The 27,414-nt window shown below is 44.3% G+C and overlaps 1 protein-coding gene across 2 annotated transcripts in view; it reads right to left on the bottom strand.

The window, feature by feature from the left end:
- Positions 1 to 27,414, bottom strand: part of LOC135904960 (uncharacterized) — a 235,496-nt gene that overhangs the window by 194,645 nt on the left and 13,437 nt on the right. For both annotated transcript variants that reach the window (XR_011513096.1, XR_010565269.2), the window contains exon 2: positions 4,808 to 4,947. The gene's annotated coding sequence lies outside the window, so the exon portion shown is untranslated. The remainder of the gene's footprint in view (positions 1 to 4,807; positions 4,948 to 27,414) is intronic.

Genomic DNA, 27,414 nt, shown 5'->3' with positions numbered 1-27,414 from the left:
CGTATGCTAGGGCTAAATCATGCGCCTATCGACACTGCTAAAAAGGTATACATGTTTAGGAAGCTGGACTATTGACTGTGTATCTCTGAACCCACTTAAGAGGCGGTTGAAACTTGACAACGAAGGAGCTCTTTCGGAAATAACTACTGCAGTTAATGCACGCGCTATAAAAGTACAACGAGGACGTAGAAATTAACTACTTTTCTGAAAAATACTTCCTCGTAAATGCAGTGATGCTACTCCTGCGCCAAATGCGCCGATCTGCGCCGAGAGGCGACCTCTGCTAAAGCCTATTAAATTTCAGCAAAATGTCAGAAATCTGTACCCACTCTGTGCCGAAAGGGTTGGTCGCGCTTTAAAAGAAACGGAATTATGCCTTCAAGCCCTGTTTTACCCCACCGTATGAAGTAACACCGCTTTCGCGAACGGCTGCATTAGCTCTGCGGTGGGCCGAGTCAAGGTATTGCACGGATGGTTCTTGCGTGGGTAGCTGTCTATATTCAATACCTTCAAACCCCACGCGTGCGGGTTGCTTAGGTAAAGGGACAACCTCAAATTTCCGGCGGCAGCGCACGACCACGTTGGTGTCGAGCCAGACCCCGCGCTTCTGCATGACCAATGTAGAACGGTGACCAATGTTTCGAACGCTGCGTGGTGTCTCGCACGGCTTTTCGAACGTAAGGCGCACATTGGCGCACGCATGATGGCCGTTAACAATCTTTATGCTATTCGATTTCTTGTACATGCCCCGCTTTTCATGTGGTGGCGATTTCATGGCGTAAGAATGGCGTACCGCTGCTACCGAGAACTTGGTCGACTCGGCACATAAAAACAACTTTCGCCGTTGGATACTCAGGAAGCGCCGCTGGTTAAACATTGCTTTATCGCATAGGGCCCTGACAAAATCCGCAGCCAGTTGGCACAATGGTGGGCAGGTATTTGAGGCGAAATGACCTCTGATATGTTTGGACCAGTAAACGTATTCATTGATTGGGCGTGAGATCGCAGGCACGGCTGGTGGCCGGAAGCCAAGATTCGGGCCGTGGGTGACAAGCCGGCAACTGCAGCGAATGCTTTTGCAAAGTTTATTTGCGCGCATACTTGACGGAATGGTGCAAGCACGCGTGTGGGCAGAAAGTTACAAGCTGAATTCACTGATCACAGTCTAAGCCAACAGAGTTACATGTGCACACTCAACGGACACGCGCGTGTGCCTGCACTTCGCGACGGTGGCGACGGACATTTATTTGTGTTACAAAAGAAAGCGAAGCGCTTCGGCAGTGTCGACCGTCGGAGTATTTCGTGTAGATTGCAGTCAATGAAGCACAGTACACGGAAAAAAATATTTAATACCGCTGGCGGTTCTTTTTCTCAAAAGAGTGCTCCATATTAGAGTCAGGAGCAAGATCACGCTTAGGTTATTAAAACGCTTCTGAATTCTGCACGTAGCACGTTCAAGTGCTTCCATGCTAGTGCTTCCATGATAGAGCATCGCACGCGAACTGCGAAGGTTGTGGGTTCGGTTCCTACCAGTTGTTTTTTCATGCACTTTTTTCCCTTAATTTACATTTCTTAATTTCATTTATTAAGCACAAGTAATTTCCCCTATGTTGTCCTTGGTGTCAGTGTTTGTTGGCTTCTTATGATATGACTAATAAAAATCGGGCCCCTCTGTTAACCCTCTTTCTTCTCGTCCGTGGTTTTTAAGTGCGTCTTAGAACACTGCTTTGTTGCAGTCTACAGTAAGGGCTGCGATAAAAAAAAATGGGGAGGGGGGTCGTTTTTAGTGTGAATTTATGAAACAGGGGCACCTTACTGTTTTCACATGCATCGTCAACGTAAAAGCCCCTTTAAAATAATGTGCATTCGCTTTCTTAAACCTGCAGCGAATGTTCATTTTTCTGCTCCAAAATGCATTTGTGGCTCCTTCAAAAGCTGCTGCAAAATCGGGTGGGCAAGTAGCATCACTATAAGTCGAGCTATGCAACTTTCGCTCCATTATTTTGTCCTAATATGCATTGAAACGTCTGAGCTTTCGCAAATGATGATCATGATAATGAGAGAATTCTTAAAATCGCGAACACAGAGGGCTGCGTGCAACCTTATAATTTTCGTTACCGTGCTCCTTTCATCCTGAATAAAGAAATAAAAATAACCCCTCAGCAATCTCACCAAAAATAAAAGCAAAACGTTGCTACCCGAACGCGAATACCCTTCATATTTTGGCGATATAAATGAAGAGCTAATGCAGAACAATCGAACGATTTCAGGAAGCGATAACAACTCTCGAATTAGCTCTCTCAACGGCATCACGAGCCAGATTTGCCACTTTACCGACTACCATAATTGCACAGTGTTAGCTTTTAGGTGTTTTATTGTGTTTAGTATCTTCACTGGTTCAGCTGCAGTAATACTATCTACTAACAATCGCAGCTCCATGCCAGACGTGCGTTGTGAAGGCCGCAAGAACATACGCGAAGATTAAAACACGTACATATCCCTACAGCAGAAGCCTTCTCTGTAGTGTCGCATGATTTTGTCTTCATTTTCATCTTCTGAAACGTCTTTAGCGCAGGCGAGGGCGCTTACTTTGCGCTAAATATATTTAGTACATATGGCTCAGTCCTGAAGAGATGGAGACAAGTTGTGATGTTGCCTGCACGTGCGCTACGATTCTGCAAGCAAGGACGTCGCGTACGTCGCCTAAGTGCCCTAATTTTTTTCTATATATTTTAGCGTTTTGAACGGAAAGCACTTATGGAAACTTACCTTGCAGAACAATATTGTCCTTTGCATGTAGAAGCGAAAGCCATGAGGACATCATATAAAAACCCTTCGCTGGCATTTTTCTAGCTTCATCCCTTCTTCGCTATTTCTTGGAAGCGTGTAACACAGCGAAGTTGTGAGTGATTATCATTTCATTGAGCCGATATGTTCAGTTGTCAACAGAGTTCAGACACTTGAGGAATCGCAACAATGAATACCGCAGATATAGAAGACTGCGTAGGGTTCCCTGCTAACATTCGCTGTGTGTCGTACACGACAGTACCACCACATCAGTATCATTATTGTAAGCGTATGTAAGCACAAACACACACTCGCACACAACCGCACAAGCACATATAAGGCTACAGAAGCAGTCTACCAATTGCATCTTCAAATATACACAATTATTACCGCTTCAAAGGGTGCAAAAAAAACGAAAGTATCAGAAGAAAAGAGCGAAAGGAACACACGGGCATGCGACAACACGTCAAATTATAGGCAGAGAGACAGAATAGCGAGGGAAGGAGAGCTTGGGAGGAACCCTTAGTCCGGAGCCTTTGGAATTAGTTTAGCGGCGTTACGATCCCGGCGGACCACGGGACGTCCGTCGCGGAGGGCATCGTAATGCAGCTCTTTCTTGGGGAGGGGGTAAAGGATAAGTGGCGGGGAATGGAAGAGATTAGCAGCACTTTCTATCCTCATATAGAAGATCGCAGGCGAGCTGTTACACCCCGGACAATGGTCTGCATATCGGACTCAGTAAAATATAGTCAGAAATATAGGATTGAGGAAAGTTTTTGTCTCTAAGTGTTTAAAAGCTACACCTTCCTGTCACAAGAAAGATGGTGGCATTGCTCTCTGAGTGCCACGCCCGTATGTACAATGACTGACGATATATCTGTTGATGAGTAATGGACCCACCAAGTCTGGACTTGTCCCTTCCCCGTGCCGGGCCGCACTGGGGAACATTTTGGGGCAACTAATTATGTGCATTAATTGACCAACAATAAGGTATAACCATGTGTACAGGGTAGTTGGATGTCGTAGGGCGACGTTGATATTGTTTGAGGAATCTGACGATACGGTGTGCGGCTAGCGGGGTTCAGTGTCCTCATAGTAATGCCGAACATACCTTCTCAGAATCCGTGAAAACGTATAGTCCCCCGGAGACGATGATGGGTGTCGTATCACCAGAGCCGGCCGCAAAATTATACTATGGGAAGTTTTCGTTCAGCGCATAGCGGTGGAATCCCAGATGAACACTGCCGAGGTGTACATTTGCTGAGTCCGTGCTCTATTCAGGTATACAGTATATGGTTCTTTGATGTCTCCGAGCGCACGTTGAGATACCACGTGCGGGCTTTGTGCCATCCCCTGTCAAGCGCGAGGCGAACATTACGTGGCAAAGGATGAATCCCTAACACCCTGCGCGTATCACGTGTAAGGTTAGTGTCAACGTTTTCATCTTCAAGTAGTAAAAAACAAAATCCCAGCCTCGTGGGCAGATGGCGGTGGGTAGGAATGAGTGGTAGACGTTCCCACTAACTGACTTATTATGCCTTCTTCAAAACGCCGTTTGCGTTTTGGTCACCATATTGAAGAAAGGGGCGCGTGGCGCTGTAGTGTTGGAGACCGTGGGCAATCTTCGTCGCTTTCCAGATCATCACGTCTAGGTGCAGTTGTTGTTCTTGAGACCACCGCTGAAAAGGGAGGTAGTATGACATTCGACTGACCACGCAGGTCCCCATCAAGCGCATCAAATCTTTTTTCTCGTAGACCGTTGCTTCTGTTAGGGACCCACCAAATTATGGCTAGCATTTATCCTGCATGTCGGTACACGATCGAATTGTCATCGTTTGCCTGACAGCCCGCTTGGATACGGAAGCTAAGCATGAGAACATGATCTAGTTGTGGTATGGGTGTGCCACCCATGTGTATAGCGATAGTGGTAAGAGGGGCAGGGCGAACGAATGATTATGAGCTCTGACTTGTGCGTACCTCTAATTTCTGTGACATGTGTGTTCATGCAGCGTTGTCTCACCTGATTGGTGGCTGTGTCTACAGCTTCACGCATTCGGTTCTGGATTGCACCGTCGGAGCCCCGTATCGACCACATGTCGATGTCATCTCCGTAAATTTTGGGGTAGACGTCGATGATTTCCTCGAATAGCCATGGAAGCCCTGTGAGGGAGATATTAGAGTGGAAAAAAGTACAGGGTCCTGTCGGCTGTCGGCAGATGATACCCGATGGGTGCGGTATGATTCCCCCCGTAACCGTACAATCTACAATAAATGAGCAGATATAATCATACACACGGGTTCCACACCGCGACAACGCGAAAGACGCAGTGTCACCTGTTTGACATCATCAATCGTTCCCTTGACATCCAATGCTAGAAAGGCACTCATATGGGTGCGTTTCGGGGCTCCGACGACTTCCATCCTGTTTTAACAGGACATCGTACGAAAATAGATGTGCTCGAAAGGTGATTTGAGAGTAAGGGAAGAAGAATTATTCTAGGAAAAACTGCAGAAGCCACAATAGTGCATGCTCAATAGTCATGCAATAGTGCATGAGCTTCCCATTGCAAGAGGCTTGGTAGACGGGTTGGTGGTTTTCGACTTTTATGGGTTAGCCCGTCTTACCAGAGAGTAAAATTTCGGCGTGTCACCATGCTTGGAGAAGCATGTCCTAGCTCCACTGATCATGGGGGATGTGCGTGAGATGCCTCATATCCCCATCACTTTGGTTCTGAAGATTTGAGTACCAAATGGGTCCTGCTCCCGGTGCCGTCTTGTGGCGTAGATCTTGTAAGACCGCCCGGCGCTCGTCAAATGTGATGTCTGTGGTGAGACCCTTCTTTGCTTCGGAGAGGGATCCGTGGGTGTGAAACGTTTCCCGATCTCTCTCAAGAGTCTTGAGATATCGTCCCGAAATTGGGGAACTTTTCGCCGCATTAGAGAGGGACAAGAGAGGAGAGACATACTCCTGAAATATCGACGTTTTTACTTCAGCGCCGTGTATGCCTACTCTCTTGTACCAGTATAACACGCTGAAAAATATCCCAGTAGTGCAGGGCCAACTAACTCGACAGTCAACCTTGGTGAATCGCCCCGATGCTTGCGCGTCAGGATGTGTAGACACTGGAATGCAGTTGTTTTCTTTTTGCTGAGGGGTCAGTGAGGGAGCCAAGAATAGTCCAATTTCGCTGTGCGCAAATCGCACGTGGTACGGCGACACAATCTGTGCCAGTTATACTTTGTGAAGGTCTTTGCACACTATTCGGTTTCCCATGAAATTTGTTTTATGCGTTTCCGTAGTTCTAGTTTGATATGGCATTTGTGAACCCTCTTCGGCTGTCCCAACAATGAAGTAGGCGTGGCTCTATGTCTGGGGTCCCAGATGTGCTGCCCGGTGGCCACGTGGTGGTCTCAAGATTTTCTGTGAGGGAGCCGAGTCATAACTAGTGCCCCAACTCCTCGGAAGGGTCCCGGTGGCGTGTTCCGAGTACGGCGTTACCCTTGCGAGGAGTGTCAGCTTGCGGTAGTCGCCTGGTTGAAGATCCTGGCAGAATAAAGTTCGGTATTTCATGAACATTCCAGCACAGATTTGTGAGCTTTGCACGGACTGGAATTTCAACCTTCAGATATGCAAAAAGATGACTGAGTGCTGTTGAATATAAAACAAAGTGGTGGAACCTGCTCAGGATGGCTGAAAGATCCAGCTTATAAAAGCAAGTGCTCCGTCTAAGTTCGTCTAAACGTATGAGGTGTTATTTGTAACTTGGTGTTACACTAAGTAACTAGGTGTTATTGGTTCCTAACTTTTATAATACTAATAATTTGTGGAAACTCGAAAAGTTAAGGATTCGAAGAATTACGTTCGCATGCTTCACTTTGCGCAATCCAGGGACTCCTCTTTAGCTCTTCAACTAAAATATTTCCTAGCTCCAGGAGAGTAGAGCAATTCAAGCGTAGAACAGGCTTCGTACAAATTAAGTCAAGAAATAAAGTTGCCTGTTGCGCGTGATCAGCGCATGCTAAGAAAACAACCCCACAGTGGGAAATGTAACAGATCCAATATGCTCGAATTTATACATAGCAATTATTTGTGTGTGCATACAGTCGAAAGAAAAGTTTGCGCTTATTGAATGTCCGCACGATGTGACACGGAAGGCTTTATTCAGGCATTGTAGATAGGTGAAAGAAATGCTGCCCCGCTGCCACAGAAGCACGAAGGCACCGTTTTTTTTTCTTCCATTCCTCGCACGGCCGGCACCGCCGCTGCCGCAGTATGCATGGAGGTGCATTGCGCCATCAAGCTCTTGTTACTATATGGCCTAATGTTCTACCTACCTTTAAAAAAAGCAAAAGAAATATGAATAATTCCTATCAGCAAAGTTTCTCAACCCCTCTTAGAAACTTTGTTTTTGTACGCTTCCGTTGTTTATAATTTCCCTAATTTTCTTCCACCAATCTTCCAATCACCTCTTAATATATATTGCGGGGATGTTTGCTTTCTCTCTGCTCTCCCTAGACTCAAGGACTTCAAAGAGGCCAGAAGTGTCTAAATCGACCGCTGGGCAGATATCTTCACATATTAATATCTCACATATCAATATAATGTTAACATATTATTATCAATATTAATATTAATAATTAATAATATTAACATGTAATGAGGAGGGAAGATAACCGATGGTCATTAAGGGTTACGGACTGGATTCCAAGGGAAGGGAAGCGTAGCAGGGGACGGCAGAAAATTAGGTGGGCGGATGAGATTAAGAAATTTGCAGGGACGGCATGGCCACAATTAGTACATGACCGGGGTTGTTGGAGAAATATGGGAGAGGCCTTTGCCTTGCAGTGGGCGTAACCAGGCTGATGATGATGATTAATAGAGCATGCTCCATCGCTTCACCTAGTTTAGCGTAGGAAGCCTTCTTTTTTGTTGTATGCCGCATGATAAGTCCGTGTTCTAAGGCATCCTGATCTCGCTTGGAAAAGTAAAGGAGTTCCCGTTGAGCTATCATAAATTGTTTCTTTGCTAATTTCGTTTCTTTTTTAAAAAAATTAAATTATGGGGTTTTTAGAGCCAAAACCACTTTCTGATTATGAGGCACGCCGTAGTGGTGGACTCCGGAAATTTTGACCACCTGGGGTTCTTTAACGTGCACATAAGGAAAGTACACGGGTGTTTTCGCATTTCACCTCCATCGAAATGCGGCCGCCGTGGCCGGGATTTGATCCCGCGACCTCGTGCTCAGCAGCCTAACACCATAGCCTCGTTTCTTTTTCCCTTAAGTAGTCGTTCATAACACTTTTCCATTGCAGCATCCCATGAGGTTGTCTCAGCCTCTCTGACTTTCCGCTTGACGTTTTTTGTTGGCATGTTGCTCGCCGTGCCGGTCACACATTTGCTGGTAATCTTACTAGTTCTTTTCCTCCACAGTGAATCAATGTGTTTAATTTACAAGCCTCCGAACACACTAGTTTCTTCCACATTCCCCAGTCGCTCTTCATAATCAATCTTACTCTGAGCCTTCCCTCACTTCAAAAGTTGTTCAGACCACATCATCCTGCACCGCTTCATTTGTAGTCTTCCTGTGAGCGCCCAATGCGAGGCGTTCCACTGACCACAAGATTCGTGCAGCCGAGCGCCATCTGGTGGTGGTGAAGTGATCGAGCACCGCGCACCTTGCGCGTACTCCGATGGGATTTGTTGGCCTATTTTGCAAGAAAACAAACAGACCACAGCACCCACGAGCACGAAACCTGGCGAGCTTCGCATAGAAAGGTTTTTACTGTGAATAAATTTGCATGCAATTTGCAACCTAAGATATATAGACAGAAAGCTACTTTCCTGGGTCCTTCTTTGAAATGAAAATTAGGAGTAAGCTAGAAGTGAGTGCACATTGCTGGTGAATCTCGGCTCCGGTTCACTCATTTTGCAGGTCTCAGCATCAGTCACTCACTTCCTGCCTCCTTTCCGCCATCTGCTATACCACTCGCGAAGCCAATCAACACTTCTTATGCACTGTGAAACCTTGACTAGAGTGTTATCCTTAAGTCACTTTTCTTGCTCTTAAGCGCAAACTTTATTCTAAGAGACCGGACACCCATCTTTGCAGCCCCATAGAAGCATCGCTGCTGTGAAATATGTTGTGACTTTTGTAAAGGAAAACTGCAGCTCACTCATGTACCTCAGTTTAGGGCTACCGTAACAAGCAAATCAAGGCATGATGTGTGTTATTTTTCTGTTTAGCCCACGCAATTTCTACATACGTAAAATGCGGAGCACTTATCTCTATTATTGTGTACGTTGCATGTGTTCTCCTATGTATGGACTATAAGGTCCATGGATTCAACACACTTTCGAAATCAGCACAGTGATAGATTCCTGTGCAGCGGTCCTCGCTGTTTCTGCCCTCCAAGGCATTTTAGGTGAACAGAACCTAGGCTTCATGCGGCAGTACATGGTTGAATATTTACCTAAACAGTGTTCTCATGTGCTTGACATTGTATAAAATTTATTCCGTTTCATCTGATATGTATCTGTGTGGGCTGTTTACCTAAATCATCATTCGATTGTATCATTAAACTCGTGTTCTGATGGGTACTAGCTGTCTACATCGCGTTTTAGGTTCTTATGCGTTTTTGAAGCTACCAAATATTGTATAAACTCCGTTTCTCTTTTCTTTCTCTCTTGTTTCTTATTTGTTTGTTTCATCTCGACGCTTAGAATATTTTATTTATTGTTCCTAATAACTTCCTATAATATTTGCCTTGTACACGTCCCAGTTATGCTTGAACTGTTTCGTACCCACCCCCCCTCCCCCATTCTATGTAATGCCATAACGGGCCACTAGGGTACTCAAATAAATAAATAAATAAATAAATAAATAAATAAATAAATAAATAAATAAATAAATAAATAATGCGATCTCTCCTATAACAAGTTTACCCGGCGCGTGTGCTGATAAAGGTATTTTAACAAGAAGTATAAGTCCCACTTGCCTTCCTCAGTATGATTCATGTAGTGTGAGATAAATTGTATTTTTACCGGTCTTTATTACATGGCAATTGTCTCGCATGCCGGCAGATTTTATTTACCTTAGCAGCACAGTATTCAGTAAACAAGCAATATATAAAGAAACGAGTGATTTGTCCTCAGCGCGCCTAATTTTTTTCAGCGTTGTACAGTGCCAGACACTACTCCTTGGATGCTAATATGGTTGTATTTACGTACAGGGCTGGATTTTTGTAACTTAGCTCTTCGATGCATGCAAGTCCTTTCAAAATACTTTGCTCAAAACAACACATTACTCAAAGGAATATTAGGAATACAATTTGTATGTTATGGAATCTGAGAATCACTCGTGCTTTTTGACAACACGTTTAAGGTCTTAGCCGAAAGACTATTTGTGGCTGGAATAAGACACAAATAGTCTACGTTAAAATTTACGGATACACTTTACCTAATACTCACATTTACTCTCCCTTCATCAAATTGAAAAGTTTTGAAAGTGCGCAAAATGTTAACATCTTTTCGATTTAGAACTGACAGATTTGTGAGTAGAAGGAATGAACGGTTGTCGTATGTATTTACTCACCTCAGTCCGAACAAACCCCTATAATGTGACTGTAATTGAGTGGCACAGCTTGCAGGAATGCGCTGTTTATTTCAGCAAATTAGCTCATTTATTTTGGTAGCAGAGATCATTGAAATTTGAATGTTTAATAATATTCGCGCAGCGGAAACGGCAATCTGCACAGCCTAAATTTATATATCGAAATACCCCTCCCTTAGGGTGGCCGAAATTCTAGCACCACTGGAAAAGCGTCATGACAGGACCTGTTCCAATATTTTACGTACTTCTACTCGATTCCAGAAGGGCAGTTGCAAGAAAGCTTCTCAAGAAAGCTTAAGGTATAAAGATACAACCTTTAGAGGAGACGCCACTTCTGATGTTTTGGCAGCTGTAAAGTGCCTAGGTCAGTTGAACACAATTTCCGGAAGCCATAAATAAGAGCGTTTGTTGTGTACAATGTAGTTGAAACGTTTCCCCAATACTAAAATTCAAGGAATGAAATAATGTAGTGGAAATGAAGCAGGAACACGTCGACGCAGATTAAACGAAAATAACAAACAAGACTTGCTTCCAAGAAAGTGGCAGGTTCTTTTTCACAGCAACTTCTCTTGTAGCCTTCAAAAATAATAAATGGGAAACTTTGCGCTAGAATTCTAAGGAAGCGTTCCCGCAAAATTGAGCAGACTAAAGTTTCAGTTGTCGCCCTCAAATCCCCTTTTCGATACCGCCATTAGTAGAAAAGTTTACCCAAAGAAAATTGCGAAATCAGCCCAATGCTTTCGCGCAATTTTTCCAGTTACATATCTTCTCCACTCTCTTCTTTTTTTGCTGAGAAGCTCAATCAAAATACGATGGCTCCACTGAACGGTGCAGTTTTCGTGGAAACGCGGAAATGTTCAACTAAGCTCCGCAATGAAGTATTTCTGGCGTCTAGTTGCAAGCAGACCCAAGGGCAAAGTAAAAGCAACACCAAGTAGACGGATAATAAAAGGACCCATATTTCACAACGAAGACTCAGATATGATGGTTTCTGTTTTTGAAGCCCACTTACATGCCACCGCTATATCAGTATCGCAAAAGAAGGTTCTCACTTCTGAAGAGGCTATGCCTCTCAGAAATATAGGCAATTGATTTAACAAGGATGAAAGTTTCTCTACTGTAGTACACGCAAAAACATAACAACAACAACAACAATTATTATTATTATTATTATTATTATTATTATTATTATTATTATTATTATTATTATTATTATTATTATTATTATTATTATTATTATTATTATTATTAATGCACCACAACAAAAAATGACGCCAATAGCTCATGAAAGCACATCGAAGTATGACGCCACAATTTTTTTATGATCGGATATATTCCCAGTAGCCTTTCCTTCTTGCTAAACAAAGCCGGTGTTTTTGCTATGCAGTTTAATTCATGTGGCAATTTGGCTCTGTTACCCCAAATGGCTAGGCCTCAATATACAAGAATAATTTGGCCAAGAAGATTTAGCTGACCAGCGATGTTTTGTCCTGCCTTCCAGTCATGCTGATCTCGTTGCTCATGTCTCTGCGACAAACAGAATCTAAGCAAGTGAAATGAATGTGGATTCTCAGATGGTTGATCGACAATGCATGTTACGATGAACTGACGGATTGGGTTATGAATCAGGCTAATAGGTTATTTATTTCTATATGTTCTCGTAATCGTCACTTCAAACTGTCTAGTTACTAGCACTGGCTAAACACGTAAAATGCAAGCGCAGACTACACTAACACGTCAAGAGCGAACAAAATAATGTGTTTTAGAAATTAAATAAAATGTTTTATCCATCCACAATTACGTTTCTCTTTCAAAATACATAGAAAGTTGCTTTATCAATAGAATTTGGGTAAATAGCAATGGGTAATTAGGCTTACAGTTAATATGCCAATGAAAGTTTTTTTCATTGGCATGACGCACCGTATGGCACATGGCCCTGTCGTGCTCCTTCAGTCCCCGAAAATACTCGCTGTGAAAGCGTTGCCCTCGCTCATGAAAAGGATGCGATATGGCAGTAATGAGACTGGCGCCTATGCTTTTACTACTCTACTATAGGCAACGTGATGGTCAATCCAAATTTACGAGTTCCGAAGGCTTCTTTAAAGAAAACACTAGACTGTGTTGAGCAGAGATCAATAAGCCTGAAGCAAGTGGTCACTGTATTGTCGCGGCACGGAGGGCCGCTAGCCCGATGGCAACAAACTCGGGACACGTGAATGCCACCGTGGGCTACCCACGGCTGACTGCTTATTGCGCGGTGGACTTATATAAATGACATCCCAGGCTACAGATCCCAGCGCCATCTCTGATGGCACCACACAACCAATACCAATACACAACATATTCCCGGTCCTTATTTTTTCACGTGGTTAGTAATGGTTAGTACATGTTAGTGAAGAGTCTTTTCCCCTATCCACAATATTTACACATCAATGTATGCACTCAAAATGTACACACAAATGCAGCAGTGCAGCAATTCAAATGTAATAATGATACGTGGCACTCCCTAAGGTCCACCCTAAACATAATCCAGATATCTTCGCGGCAGTCTTGTGTTCAGGGTTAGTTCCCGACGAGGGAGGGGCTCGAGAGATGGCCGAGGAGAGACAGCCTGTTGTGGTGTCTGTTGCGATGCTATACGAGTGCTGTACAAAACACTAGGCACCGCAATGAGGGGAGCACCGAGTGGCAGTGCCTTTTTCCCGTTCTCACAACGCACGGACGACGGGTTTGCGGCCTGTGTTGTCCCAGCGTGAACACATGGCGCTGCACGGGCCTGCGTTTGGATGACTGAGTTAGGCTGAACGGCTTGAGCAGGAACCTTGTTTTGCTTGGATGAGCTCCATGTTCTTCCATCGTCGAGGTAGAAGGAAGCTGGCCCCCGTTGGTCGACCACCTTGCGTGGACAACGAAACGAGAGGTCTCCCTTAAGCACGACTTTTGGTTTTTTCCCACGAACTTTGTCCCCTACAACAATGTTGCGCTTCTTGGCTGCTCGACGGGAATCAGTGTACATCTTGCTGTACACTTGCTTTTGTGCGACCCTCTTGCGAAGCTGGCAAAGTTCTTTAGCTGGGTCTATGAAAGATGATGAGGATGTGCGCCTTATAGTGTCCATCCATGTTCGGGGTAGTCGTCCGTGAAGGAGCAAGGCTGGTGCTGCTCCCGTGGCTGCGTGAGGTGTGCACCGATAGACACCGAAACACTCCAGTGCGGCTTGCCAAAGGGGACGATGTTTTAAAAAAGCAATTTTTACACAGGACTAGAAAACGCAGTTAAACCTTTCAACAAGTACGTTCGCTTGTTGGTAATACACTAAAGAATGTCTCAACCGGATGGCACAGTAATCTGGAAACTAGAAACTCCCGTGAGGAAAAATGGGGGCCCATTATCAGTGACGATCTCGTCAGGGTATCCCTCTCGGGCAAACATGAAGAGCAAGACGGTATGAACTTTTCTTGTTGAGACCTCATTGCAAAATTGTACTTTGCACAACTTGGAGAAATAATCAGCTAATGTGATGGAAAACTTGCAATCCTACCGAACCCGCTCCATGGGGACAACAATGTCTATGGCGAATTATAGCCAAGGGCGGCCGGGAAGTTGAACTGGCTGCACTGGAGCTGGAGCTATCTTCACACTCTTGTCTGCCATCTCAAAAATGATGCGCTTTTGCATAGCGACTTCTGTTTGCCGACCCATGCCACCCCTCACCCCCCCCCCCCCCCCCCCCCGATGCGTTCCCGAAGTCCCGCTTTTGTCCTTGCGATTCCAAGTGAGCTTCGTGCGCTGTGGAAATAACCTGATGCGTAAGGGACTGTGGGACCGCAAGTCGCTCTGCACGCAGAAGTTGTCGAGCAGTGACAACTCGTTGCGTAGCGTGACGTACGGCTGCAGCTGGCTCGGGACAAGCTTGCGTGGGGGCCATGACAACTTAACGTACTCTTTGCCTTTCTCCTGAGTTGCGTCACCACGGGTGGACTCCTCGAACTGACCCCTAGTGAGGCACTGCAGCTAGACTAGCAACACAACTTCAGATGAGTTGTCTGCGGTTGGCAGGGTACATTCTGGCCTGACAGCAAAAGGGAAACGTGACAGTGCATCTGCATCTTCGTTATCTGAGCCTTTCTGGTATTCCAGACTGTAGTTATAGGGGAAAATTAGCTAGAGGGAAATGCTACTGATCCGTGGTGACCAGTTTGAGGAGTTAATGGTCCTCGCCACAAGTAGACATACCACTTCTTGCACGCCCATACGCAGGCCATTGCTTCACGCTCACTGGCGGAGTGCTTTGTTTCTGCATCGGTTAGACTGCGCGAGAAAAATGCAATGGTGCGAGTTTTAAGACCGTCCATTTGCTGTAAGACGGCACCTAGCCCGCATGCAGAAACATCACTTGCGATAGTAACTGGGAGAACTGGGTCAAGCATGTGTAGTCCTTTGTGGGAGGCTTTGTGGTCCTCACTCTATCAGAACTTGCTTGTGTGTACGTGTCCCATTCAAAACGTATGTCATTGCGCAACGGTCGAGGCATAGGCTCCACTTCCTCGGCTAGCCTCGATATGAACTTTGCATAGTACTCGACGTGGCCAAAAATGAACCGAGTATGGCTGCTTCTGTTGGCCTGGTGACGTGGATGATTACATCAATTTTACTTTCAAGTGGCGCTATGCCATCAGCGCTGACATGATGTGCGAGGAAAGAAAATCCTGTTGCATTGAAAACACACTTCTCATTCAGCTTCAGTACTGCTTTCGCTATGCGATCCAGAACTTCTCCATGCTCTTCCGGTGTTTTTGCTCTATCTTCCTGAAGACGATTATGCCGTCTTTGTAGGAAAGCATACCTTGGCAACCTTGTAGGATTCTTGTGATGAACGGCTTAAAGAAACCCTATCCAACCCTTTCAAACCCTATCTTAAAGAAACGCTATCTTAAGGAAACCCTATCAAACTGGAACAACCCAAACAGTGCCAATCAAAGGGCCTACACCGATGCAACCAAACTTGATCTAGCCGAGGTCCTCAAGCGCCGCCCTAGTATCACAAGAACAATCACGCCTCTTCTTAATATTAAATTGTCAAACGCACTCCTAAACGTGAACAACATCCTCAATAAATACTACTCAATTCTCACCAGCAAACGAAAACTTAAAAGATTTTTCCCAACCCACCCAGTGTAACCTACAGACGAAGCACTAATTTTAAGGATTTTCTAGTACACGTCAAACTAAGGACAGAGACGAAGTTAGCATCTTGTCTTTGTTGCCACTTGAAGTGATCTACATGCAAACATATTCAATCTGCTACTGCAGTAAAAAGCACAGCGTGCCGAATTACTCACACAAGCCAGTTTCACCTGTCCGTCAAGCAACGTAGTTTATTGTCTAGAATGTGCCGCTTATCTGGATAAAAAATTCATACAAGGCTCAACGGTCACCGCGCAGATACAAAACACAATTTACTTAAAGCAGTAGCGAGCCACTTTAATGAGCATAGCCATATATTCGACAATGGAAGGTTCTATAGACTACCAACAAATTTACGTTCACCTCGCGAAAGGAAATATACGGTATCATACCTCATAATGAAGTTTATTTATTTATTTATTTATTTATTTATTTATTTATTTATTTATTTATTTATTTATTTATTTATTTATTTATTATACCCTCAGTGCCAAAGACATTACAGAGGGTAGTGGGTAATATAGGTTACAAAGACGATCAGTACAATACAGTGAATTTTGTGGGAACATAATTTCAACGTTCACTAAAATATACAGAGGTTGTTAGTGCATGGCGAAATTGTGAATTATCTTCAATGGCTGCAATATCCGGAAGGGGGCGGTTTCATTCGACAGACGTCTGGGTAAGGTGTGACTGAAAAAAAGCTTTAGTATTGCATTTTTTGAAGCCAACCTTGTGCCGATGATCAATGCGATGGCAGATGCCTTCCGGTGGTCAAATAAACTGCTCGTCTAGCGTGACGTCATGATATGCTCTGTGGGATAGGGTTAGGTGATTGATTTCCGTCGAGATTTTAAAGGTGTGAGAGAAAGCTTAGTTTTTATGGCTGTGATACTTGCGGTATGGTTGTAATTAGAAAGCATGAAGTGAACGGAGTTATGTTGGGTAAGTTCGAGAGAAGATACAAGACATTTAGGCGAAGGGTCCCATACAGATGACGCATATTCAAGTTTAGGTCGTATTAGTGATTTATAAAGTAAGAGTTTTAAGGATGACGGAGCAGCAGAGAAGTTGCGACGTAGATACCCTAGCATGCGATTAACGTTATTACTAACGTATTCAGTATGGGCACTCCATGCTAGGTATTGAGATAAATGTATGCCTAGATATTTATATGATGCGACGGAATCAAGAGGAATGACATTAAGACAACAAGAACGGGAAGTGTTAGAGCAGTGAGAAATGCGCACGAGGTTACATTTGCTGATACTTAATTCCATTTTCCACGTTTTGCTCCAGTTAGAGAACAAATTAGGATCGGTCTGGAGAGTATTCATGTCGCTTAGGTTACATATTTCCGGGAAAATTACACAGTCGTCTGCAAAAAGGTGGATGGTAAAAAATAGGGTGGATTGGTGGCCATTGTTATAAATTAAATATAGGAGTGGTCCGAGGACGGATTCTTGTATAGTAAGCGGTGAGACTGTACCGTTAGTCAAAACAAACTACCAGCGGTCAAGAAAAAAAGATTGAATCCATCTAAAGACATGTGGATCAAGATTAAGATGCCTTAATTTATAAAGCAACAATTGATGGCACGCTTTATCAAAAGCTTTCGCGAAGTCTAAAAAGATGCAATCGGTGCAAGATGACTGGTCAAGAACGCAATGTAATTTATCGGTAATTGACAGCAACTGTGCTTCGCAGGAATATGTTTAACGGAAACCATGTTGTGCAGAAAAAAAAGAGTTATCATCAAGAAAGGTGGTGACGTTTTTAAAAATTGTATGTTCTTGTAATTGACAGCATGGTCTAGTGAGTGAAATGGGGTGATAATTATTAGGCAAGTGCTTATTACCAGATTTGTGCAGCGGAACCACCTTGCCGATTTTACAGTCGCTAAGGATTCATGATGAATTGAGCGACTGCTGAAAAAGTTTTGTTAGTACAATTGAAATATAAGCGCAAGTACTTCTTAGAAATTTAGAACTAAGTTCATCACAACCTGGAGATGAATCGTGTTTAAGGACTCGAATAATTTAGCAATGCCTGGATCATGGATAGTTATTGGTGACACAATGGAAAATCTGTGGTGTGGCGTATCTGGAATATCAACTGTCGTGCTCGAGGAAAACCTTTCAGTGAATGTTCTATTCAGTACAGTAGCCCAAAGATTATATGGGATTATGCTGCCTGAGGTATCTTGCAATGTAATTAAAGGGTTGTGTGAAGGGTCTGCATATAATGCGCCAGAACTTTTCAACATTTGTTTCAAAATAGCTGGTAAAGAAGTAGGCAAAAATTTGTTGTTTGCAAGTTTCAGCTTTTTCACGTATGTATCGGAAGCAGTCTTGTATGTCGACCATCGCTCCACAGAAAGGGAAAGTTTGGCAAGACGGAATAAACGTTTCTTTTTGTTAGGTAGTCGTCAATTCATACTGATGTATGAATTGTACCAGCCTGCCTGCTGACTTTAACTTGTGCCCAGAAGTAAATGTCACTGGGGTCGTGAAGAAATCCCTGGCAGTCGCGTTCTCAAAACTGGCCTCGAACCGTCTTCCTCTTTCTTCTCGCGTGACACCTCGTGCGCGTGGCGCATGCATGCCGGGTCCAACCGGCTGCCCGTGCCATGAAGGTCGCTGCCTGTTGCTGCTGAGCGACACCATGGTAAGGTGTGCACAGTGTCCAATACAAAGGGAGCGCAACTTGAATGTCACCAAGTTTGCGCGGCATTGGGTCAGAGGTGACGACGCGCTTAGATATCTATTTGGGTAATAGTTGATGTATCTTCGTTTTGAACAGTAACCAATTTTCTTTGACAGAGGGAGTATCAAAATTAACAAGGAAATGTTCAATAAATGCAGATAGTTCACTATAATTAGCGGAAAAATTAGCCCGTTTGTAATCTAAAATCTATTTTTTAAATGTTATTCGCTTTAGGATGTGGCATATTAATGACGAAATTGAGCGGACGATCATCACTGATACCTGGCAGATATGCTAGATTTGTAGCTAGCTCTGTATTTGTGGTTAGGAATAAATTTAGAGCATTTGCAGTACTTGTTACAATCCTAGTGGTCCTTGCGTTTCTGAGTTAGCAAACACAATGTGCATAGGTTTAAGAATTCTTTAGCTTAAGCTACTAAATTCTTAGACCGCCTTTGTCGGCCACCTTTGTCGCAATTGCGACAAAGGCGGCGATGATAAAGGCGGTTGAGCAGTCCACAACATACTTGGAAAGTATTAAAAGCGGTGACGAAGGATAGCGTGTGCGAACCAAATTTATAGCATCATGAAGTTCGTTAGTAAATGTTGACGAATGGGAAGGGGGGCGGTAGTAGACACCAGTAGTTATTTTCAGATGATAGATGACTACCGAAGCGAAAACTAGTTCCAGCCCGCTGCAGATTTGAATGCATCAACAAGGTATGTCTTTTGGAATGGCATACAGAACTCCACCGCTACGTCTTGCCGTCCTATCGCAACGATACACCGAGTAACGAGGAGCGTTGTGAAAGATTTCAAAATCAGGCACCTGCGTCGGAGCCAGGTTTCTGTTCACTCACTCACTCTGCTAACCCGTTAAAACTAACACGCCGAGGATGACGAGACCACCTTTGACGAATATAGGTCCTCCTATCGAAACACTGGCCAGCCTTTCTGAGGCACACATATCCCTGTTTATAACCTTTATACCCCAATGCGCTACTCCATCTGTGAGCCCCATACTTGAAAAGGTAAAATAATGAGTCCCGACCGTGGGAGTATTACAACAGGAAATTCGTGGCTCTGATTGAGGGTGGACTTCTGTCCCTGAGTCATAGTAAAGGATTTGTCTGTATGTCCTCGCATGGCAACTAAAGTCTTTGCTGCTAAACCTAACAGCTAGAAAATGTGAATTCAATCAATTTAAGTTTATATTTTGTTTATATTATTATTATTATTATTATTATTATTATTATTATTATTATTATTATATTTGTTTTGAACAGATATACACAGTTGACAAGAATAGGAAAGCGAGGAGCAGGCTGGCAACTGCCACCGGAAGGGACACAACGCCTGCCTACTCTTCTGAAGGGAGGGGACAGCAACACAGGAATGAAAGATAGGAAGGAGGGGAGGAAAGAGGAAAGGAAGAGCAACAGGGCAAATCTAAAGACTAAAGTCGAACACAGTGCACTACGCACATTGTTCAGCCGAGTTTCGACTCTGCAGCCGGAAATAAAGTGACACCGCGTCGAACAGCCTCCACAATTATTAACCACATCCATGGCTAGTTCGGTATGCGGCTAATTATGCTCTCCATGATGAGAACTATAAGTACAGCTGCACGCAATCACCATTTCACCGGCAGTCGGTTCACAATATACACTACAAGGTGTTTCAACCCGCCACCTCCCATCAAGAACCGTTAAGGCACGGCACTGATCACACACAGTAGGGCCGGTCACTGAAGGTGACGCTACTACAGAATGTTGAATGTCCACGCTGCAAATGTGAACCTAAGTTAGTTAACTCTAGAAAGGTTAGTAGGGTGCGATGGGCCTGATCCCGTTTAGCTATATCCACAACCACTGAGGTGTAAAGATTCCTCGAGTGTTGCACACCGCAGGCCAAGGTGATGATAGTTTCTCACTATAGCGACATGCGCTGCGCACTGAAAGCGGGACACTCAAATATAAGGTGCTGAAGTGTCTCGTAGCAGCCACAAGACGTACACAATGGACTTGCCACACGCCCTTGTCTGTCGAAACGTTCATGCACAATCACGCAACCAACTCTCAGCTTAAGCAATTGTGCTCTAGCGCGACGAGGCAAGCCTCGATCACAACACGGGTCGGGAACGTTGGGAAGTCGGGAACGAGTGCTGCTTGAGTTGGTGGCGACGAATCAGCCGACGAGTGTCATCAAGCTTGCACAAAATTTCTGGGCAGTCGCATTTGTTATGAGCGCAACTTGAAGCGATCCGATCAGCCTCTCCATTTCCGGCGATTCCTACGTGTGATGGTGCCCATTGAGCAACTGGAGATAACCCACGTGATGTAATTTTGCTCGCAGAGTCAGTAATGCTGCGCACAAGTGGACAATGAAGCTCACTGCATTGTAACCCGCTAAGGGCAGCACGGCAGACCATAAAGCTGACAACCTTCGATGTAGTTAACTCCTCGTGCACGTATTTCAGTGCAACATTAATCGCTGCTAGTTCCGCAGTTGTTGACGAAGTTGGATCAGGTATTTGGAAGATACGTCGTACTTGAGTTGAAGGGCAGAAAAAACTTGCAGAGGCACCTTGACCGTCGTTGTGTACAGATGCATCTGTGAAAACTTGAAGATAATCTGGAAACTTTTCGAACATGTGAGACTGAGCCAATTGGTATATTGCTGAAACAGCCATATCAGACAAGTTGCGGAAATGTGCGTGAAACAGCAGCTTGCGGCGCTATTTTTGGGTGCATGATTCCACGCATGCACTTATAAGCACCACCAAAAATGGAGTCTGTGTTCTGCCGACAAATTTCAAGCCAAGCACACACAAAGTAATTCCTGTTTATTGTAGTTTTTTATTAGTTCTGAACGGACCTCCATAACAGACTTGTTATCCAATTACAAGGACCAGTGTAATTTGTGGTGCCAGAGATGGACATGTCAGAAAAAGACGATGAGCCTAACAACAAGGAGGAAGCGGTGCTGCCATGCATGTAAAAACAAGGAGGAAGTGATGCTGCCGTGTAACGCTATTCGGGAACGTCAAGTGTTGTTTTCGATAAAAAGACAGGATAAACTCGTTTAGGAGTGACAGAAGTTCTTGCTTACCAAAACACCTCTTCTAGTTCTCCCCGAATTACACTATAAGCCGTGAGTCCCAAAAATGAGCACAACTCTTCGTTGAGAATCGTGCTGGAAGGCTCAAGCAGACAATTTTCGTTAGTGAGTTTTTATGCTGAGTACAAAATAAACATACACAATCAACCTGACGCAAAGGTTTCCAGTTGCTGAGTGAAGCCGCACCTGAAATTAAAGTTGCGCAAAGCAGCAGCAGTTGGTTCTTAATAAGTGCACCTCTTGGCTTGATAAGCACTAAAGAACAGCTCGAGTACGCTCCTGCCAAATATGCAGGATACCATCGCAATTTATATGCAAAGTGGCTGTTGAAAGAAACACGCTTAAACTACGTGGCTTGTTTATCATTGTGAAAGATAAAGTTGCACGCATTCTGGTAATATATACTCGTGTATAAATATAGCGAAAATGCAATAGTGCTTTCCTGAATAAGCTTATCGGTTTAATGACGTTTTCCATAGAAAGTGAAGGAGCGACTATAATTTTTGCAATGCGTCGCAGTACGATGATCGTCGAGTTTTCAGCAAAAAGTAGCCTCCCTTCAGTTCTGCGTACGTAGGCATAAGTTCAATAGAAGCAATGCTTTATGAAGGGTCATCCAGGAACGGCTAGACATAAATACCTATTTGCAATTATTCAAAGTCGTTAAAAACGTCTTGCATCCACCGCGAATCTACTTACAATACCTAAAAAAGAAAGCGGCGCTGTTTCTCAAACCTAATCAGTAATGTGACTCCATAGGAGGCGCATAAATGAAAGCAAGACAATAAAAACCGGCGGAAATCCCACTAGAATGCTTGGTAACAGTTAAGGGTGTGGTATGGAAAGCATAAAACTTTATAGAATTGAGCTGAACCTTCATCCATAGCAATGGATATGTTTGTGTGAAATAAGTAGAGCGGGACATTAGCAGGCCTATTGGTGACGCTGAACAAACCTGCGGGGAATTCGCGGACTGTCCTTTCCGCAATAACTAAGAAGGAATAACTAAGAAAGAAGCGAACAAAAGAGCGTCCTTCAGACGCTCTTTATTTCCCTGCAAGAGACACCACCGTCATCTTTCTAAATTTCGACTGTTTTGTCGAATAGAATGCGACATTTCGCATTTTCAGTGTTCAGAGGCTTTGCTAGATTCTTCACAATGGGAACGCAAAATAATTTCAATTCATATCATTGCCCTACAGTGCCATTCTAGTCCCTAGGAAACAGCTGGAAATGTGTTGAGAGACACAGTCGAAAATAGCACACAGTGATATGGAGAATATAAAAATCCGCTTTAGACGGTATGACATCAACGCCTCGCAACAATGGGATGACTATATGTATCGACAAAAGCGCCTTCTGAAACTCGACGCTGCTCTGCTGTTCTGGCTTCCACTTCGGCCGCGGAGAGGCCAGCAAACTTTACTCCATCGATTATGCCTCCGTGTGCCATACTGTCGCTGATGCCTTTATCGGATCAGTCGGTAACAGAACCCTCAGTGCAGCATCTGTCACACACCCGAAACAATACACCACATACTTTGCGTGTGCGCCTAATAATGGGTCGAGCGAAAACCAGGGAAGTTTCCTGCTGAACATTCTCCTTCCGTCCCTTTTCGGAGGGGAAGCTCTTGGCCACATCGACATGGGTGGACCACGGAAATGGCCCCATAAGCTCCCTGCTGAGACGGGCTTACACGATCGTTTCTAAAATATGTCTGAAGGGCAGACTGCAAAATTGGTTTCTGCGAAAACGTTTTATACAGACATATTACTCTTAATCGTTCTATGTCGATATGAACATTCGCGTACTGAGCAACGTGTATATAGTAGTTGCTAGTACTATAGCATTGTCCCTGCTATCCTCTTTCCTTGTATCTTCGAATATAACTTATACCGGTGAAATGTAGCCGGCTAGAGACACGCTCTCCAGGCTCCAATTTCATCCCTTGTCTTTGTTATACTCTCCCCCGTCTCCTGTTACATACTCTTATTCTCTAGTTTTGCGGGCATTTTTTGAAAAACGAAGGCTGCTCTGTTTCCACCTCCGCGAAAGTACAACGTCTACGTACATTATGACGCTGTACTGCCTCTTAAGCTGCAATCATACGTAATATATCTGAGACTTATACACAGTGGTTCAGCCGTTCAGCGTAGAAAACTTGGAGGCGCCTTCGAGGCGATAGGTGGCGCTTTGTGTCTGTCGCTTCATTGCCTAGCACAGCTTGATCCCAGCGTTTCAAACTTATACTTAAAGCGCAACAAACGAGGACACAAGAAGAAAAACCAGGCAGGACGAGAACTAATTAAACAAAAGTTTATTAAAAAAAACACACGTATTTGTCACTCCACACATATAAAAAAGTATATCATTTCGAAACCACGTCCCAAACCCTCCTCCTTACCTCTCCGAAACAAATTTTGCAAATGTTAATCTTGGCACGGCTATGCGTGTAAAAACGCAGCCTAAATGAAAAGCTCTGAATGCGTAAGACATAGAAATGAGCTCAGAAGAAGGCCTTCTCACGTGGGCACTGACACTTTTTCTAGCGAAAAAAAAAACGAGCCTTACAGCTCTCTCAAGGGTGACGATATTCCCATCGTGTCTTAGAAGGCCCACAATCCGGATGCGAACCAGTTTTCCGTACCACAAGGGACCTTCTCCGCCACCGAGATAGGACCGCCATGAAGGTTATAGAGGATTTAAGCATAAAAAAAAAATTTGTTCCAATGTGTCAGCGTGCCCTCGCTATACCTTTACACAAGTGAAATAGCATATCTCGATATGTCGTTTTTTTTCTGCAAATCAAACGCTATCAGTGCCCACATAATAATGGCCTAACTGAGAGCTTCTTTTTATAAGTCTTACGCTTTAGCAGCAATAGATATTTTTTTTTCACGAGGTCGCGGCATAGAATCCCGGCTGCGATGGCCGCATTGCGATGGGGGTGAAATTCAAGAACGCCATTGTAACGTCGCTTGGGGGCACGTAAAGGCACCCCTAGTGGTCAAAATTATTCCGGAGTCCTTCACTACGGCGTCTCTCATAATCACTTCGGGGTGTTCGTGCGTAAAACTCCAAAATTCATTATTCATTCATTTCGTTTTTATGAGAATAGCCATGTCATAATTAGCGTTTAGATCTTCCTTAAGCTTATTCAGGAGTTCAGGGGCACACTAGCGCCATCATGTACTTTGCTTTTGATCTATGTCCACCTATATATACAGGCTTATTTTACATAGAATAAACTTTAGGTTGAAGTAGTGCTCGTCCTGTCTGGTTTTTCATCTGTTGTCCTCGTTGTCTACAGATTTAGTCATGTAGTCGCTAGTCAAGATTATATTACCGAGGGTTGCTTCCGCTAATATCACAATTACTATCACAGTTAGCCTGCATCCGTACTTAGAAGTAGCTCTATTCGACGAACTCTTTTGTGAACACGAGACCTGGCATTCACAAAGCTATACATGAACAGGAGCGATTTTCGTGAATGCATCCCGCTGGATCCTCGCACTCCTCACAAATCAAGAGTTTTCTAAATAATCGCTTGTTCGTTTAACAGATTCGTATCACTCCTAACACCTCACTGTAAAATAAGGGACACAGCCATCCCTGTTTCCCGCACAAAGTGAAGGGCCAGTTTGACGTACCAAATGAGAGACTATCCTGCCACACAGATAAAACCACACAGATAAAGCCGAAAATCTTGACCAGAAAAGCTGTTATTGTAACACAATCTCTTTAGTGAATGAAAGCCTTACTCTGGCCAGGTTCGGTGCAAGGCGTGGCATAATGCAACAACGGTACGAAAATTCTTTGCATTTCAGCGTGTCTTTAGCAATGCGAGCAGCGGCCCTCCTACATTTTCAGTGTATGGTGGGCAGGTGACGCCATATGTGCCAAAGTTCAGCAATGAAAATTTAGGAAAATCTATGATTAAATTCAAGCAGAACAGGCCTTGAACGTTTAGGTGGGGAGCACCGCTGCCACCATTCTTTTACGACAAATTTGTTCACAAAAAATTACTTATGCGCCCGTTTTTAAGCAATATGCACAATCTTTTGTACTGATGCTGCTTCGCATGTGCAGAAATCTACAAATCTGGGTTTATATTCACAAAGAAAGCTCCTATGTTTCCGTAATCTAGAATAGATATAAAGATGCAATGGCAACCGGCAAAGCAGAGTGGTTGGAGAGGATAGTAGCCATAGCCTTAAAATAGGTGTAGTCCATCTTCACAATGTCACGCCCCCCCACACCACACCGCACCATATTGTGCACTGGTCCATATGGACACTGCCCAGCTAGAAGAAAAAAAAAAACGGCTGAACACGGCACTACAGGCAGCGAAACATGCCAGGGAGACCGAGCGCGCTGCCCATCTTGATGAAGAAAAAAGCCTGAAGGAGGCTTCATGCAGCATGGCGCCATCTCTCGAGGCCACGTAAAACACGCGTCGAGTAACTCACGGACCATTGACGTTCAAAAGAGTACAGCCAACACCATCTCGGCGCCAAAAGATGACAATGAAGTGTATGGTGCCCTGTCTGCCATTTGAACGTCGCTATTGTAAATGACAAATCTGCAGCGTAGTGGAAGTTGCAGCTTGATGGATATTGTGACCAAACATTACGCAGAAACCACAAGCCCTATTTTTCGTAACTTGTTTGGACAGAAACTTGCGCATGTTGTGTGGTCTCGTACAAAGGAGTTTCTTAAGTTTTGGCTGGTACTGCCGGTGAACTCGTTTTGTTCTCCCAACTTGCCCGGATGTTCTCGTTTGAGGGAGCGGATAACGGCTTTGGCTTTCGGCTGAATGCCATTTTAAGGACACCGACAACGAGAACTACAAACATTTTATGCATAAAACACATGCCAGGCAATCCAGACAAGGCGAATACCGTTGAAGGCGGCTGGACAATGGCAAAGATCCCCCGAGGCGAACACCATCGCCAATTCGGTCCCGGAATCCTTGTATGACACTTGCGTAATGTTATTTTTTTGTGAAGGGACGCTTTCTTTGTTTCTTCCTTTGACTTCCCCACTGCTGCTGCTGCTCCCTGGCACAACGCGTTGGGGGTGGTTCAGACCATTTGTATGCATGAAAGGACTCCCGCAGAGAGGAAAGGCGACGCGAGAAACTTGTTTAGTCCTTAGCACAGTGTCGAATATGCACAATCACCATTGGAGCTCTCTGGGCATCGCCACATTAGCCTCTTGACAGCTGTAATGGTCCGTAACACCCCTCAAAAGCATGGAACAAGGTACAGCGCTTACCTTTACATTAAAATGCAAGTCCAGACGGCAGCTAGATGTAACGGTAGAAAGGAAGAGGGAGAGGAGGCAGAGAATAGGCAGAACTGATGCAGTAACGAAACGAGTGAATGACAGCAGTGCTACTGTTTGCTAGCAGTTCCCATACGAGGGTGGGATAGCGAAAAGGTGACGTGAGAAGGCACGGAAGCCCTACTACTGTAGATACTACAGTGGATGCGGGCTAAAGGGATAAAGTTAAATTGAAATCAAGGTACGGTTAGGTTCTGCTATTTCTGAAAAATAAACAATCACATTTGTGAAGCGGAAAACTTACGCAGGGCGTGCAGAAGCAGAGCCGCATTCAAGCGCACCATAGGGTCTAGGCGACACCACTGAAACGGTCGCACGACAAATCAACGTTTCTTGCCTGCCATGGTAACTTTGTTGCTATTGTATTGCTGGTGGTCGCGTGCCGACCGCGGAAGGCGCAGTTCGGCGGACACACATTAAAAAAAAACCACTCGGGCAGTAAGATTTAGGGACACGGTAAAGGATACCGCTGTGTCAAAATTAATCTGCAGTCCGCCACTAAGGCATGCCTGACAGTCTGATGGTGGTTTTGGCAGGCGCAGCCCCAGGATTCAAATGATGTTGAATACTTCCGCCGGGATACGATGTGCCATATCAGGCAATAAGCATGCTCATCGCTCTCAAATTTTATGAAGTATGGCGCACGACAAAGCTTCA

The sequence above is a fragment of the Dermacentor albipictus genome, chromosome 3, assembly GCF_038994185.2.
Source record: "Dermacentor albipictus isolate Rhodes 1998 colony chromosome 3, USDA_Dalb.pri_finalv2, whole genome shotgun sequence".
Taxonomy (NCBI): Eukaryota; Metazoa; Arthropoda; class Arachnida; order Ixodida; family Ixodidae; genus Dermacentor; species Dermacentor albipictus.
This window is presented reverse-complemented; position numbering and strand designations above follow the sequence as displayed.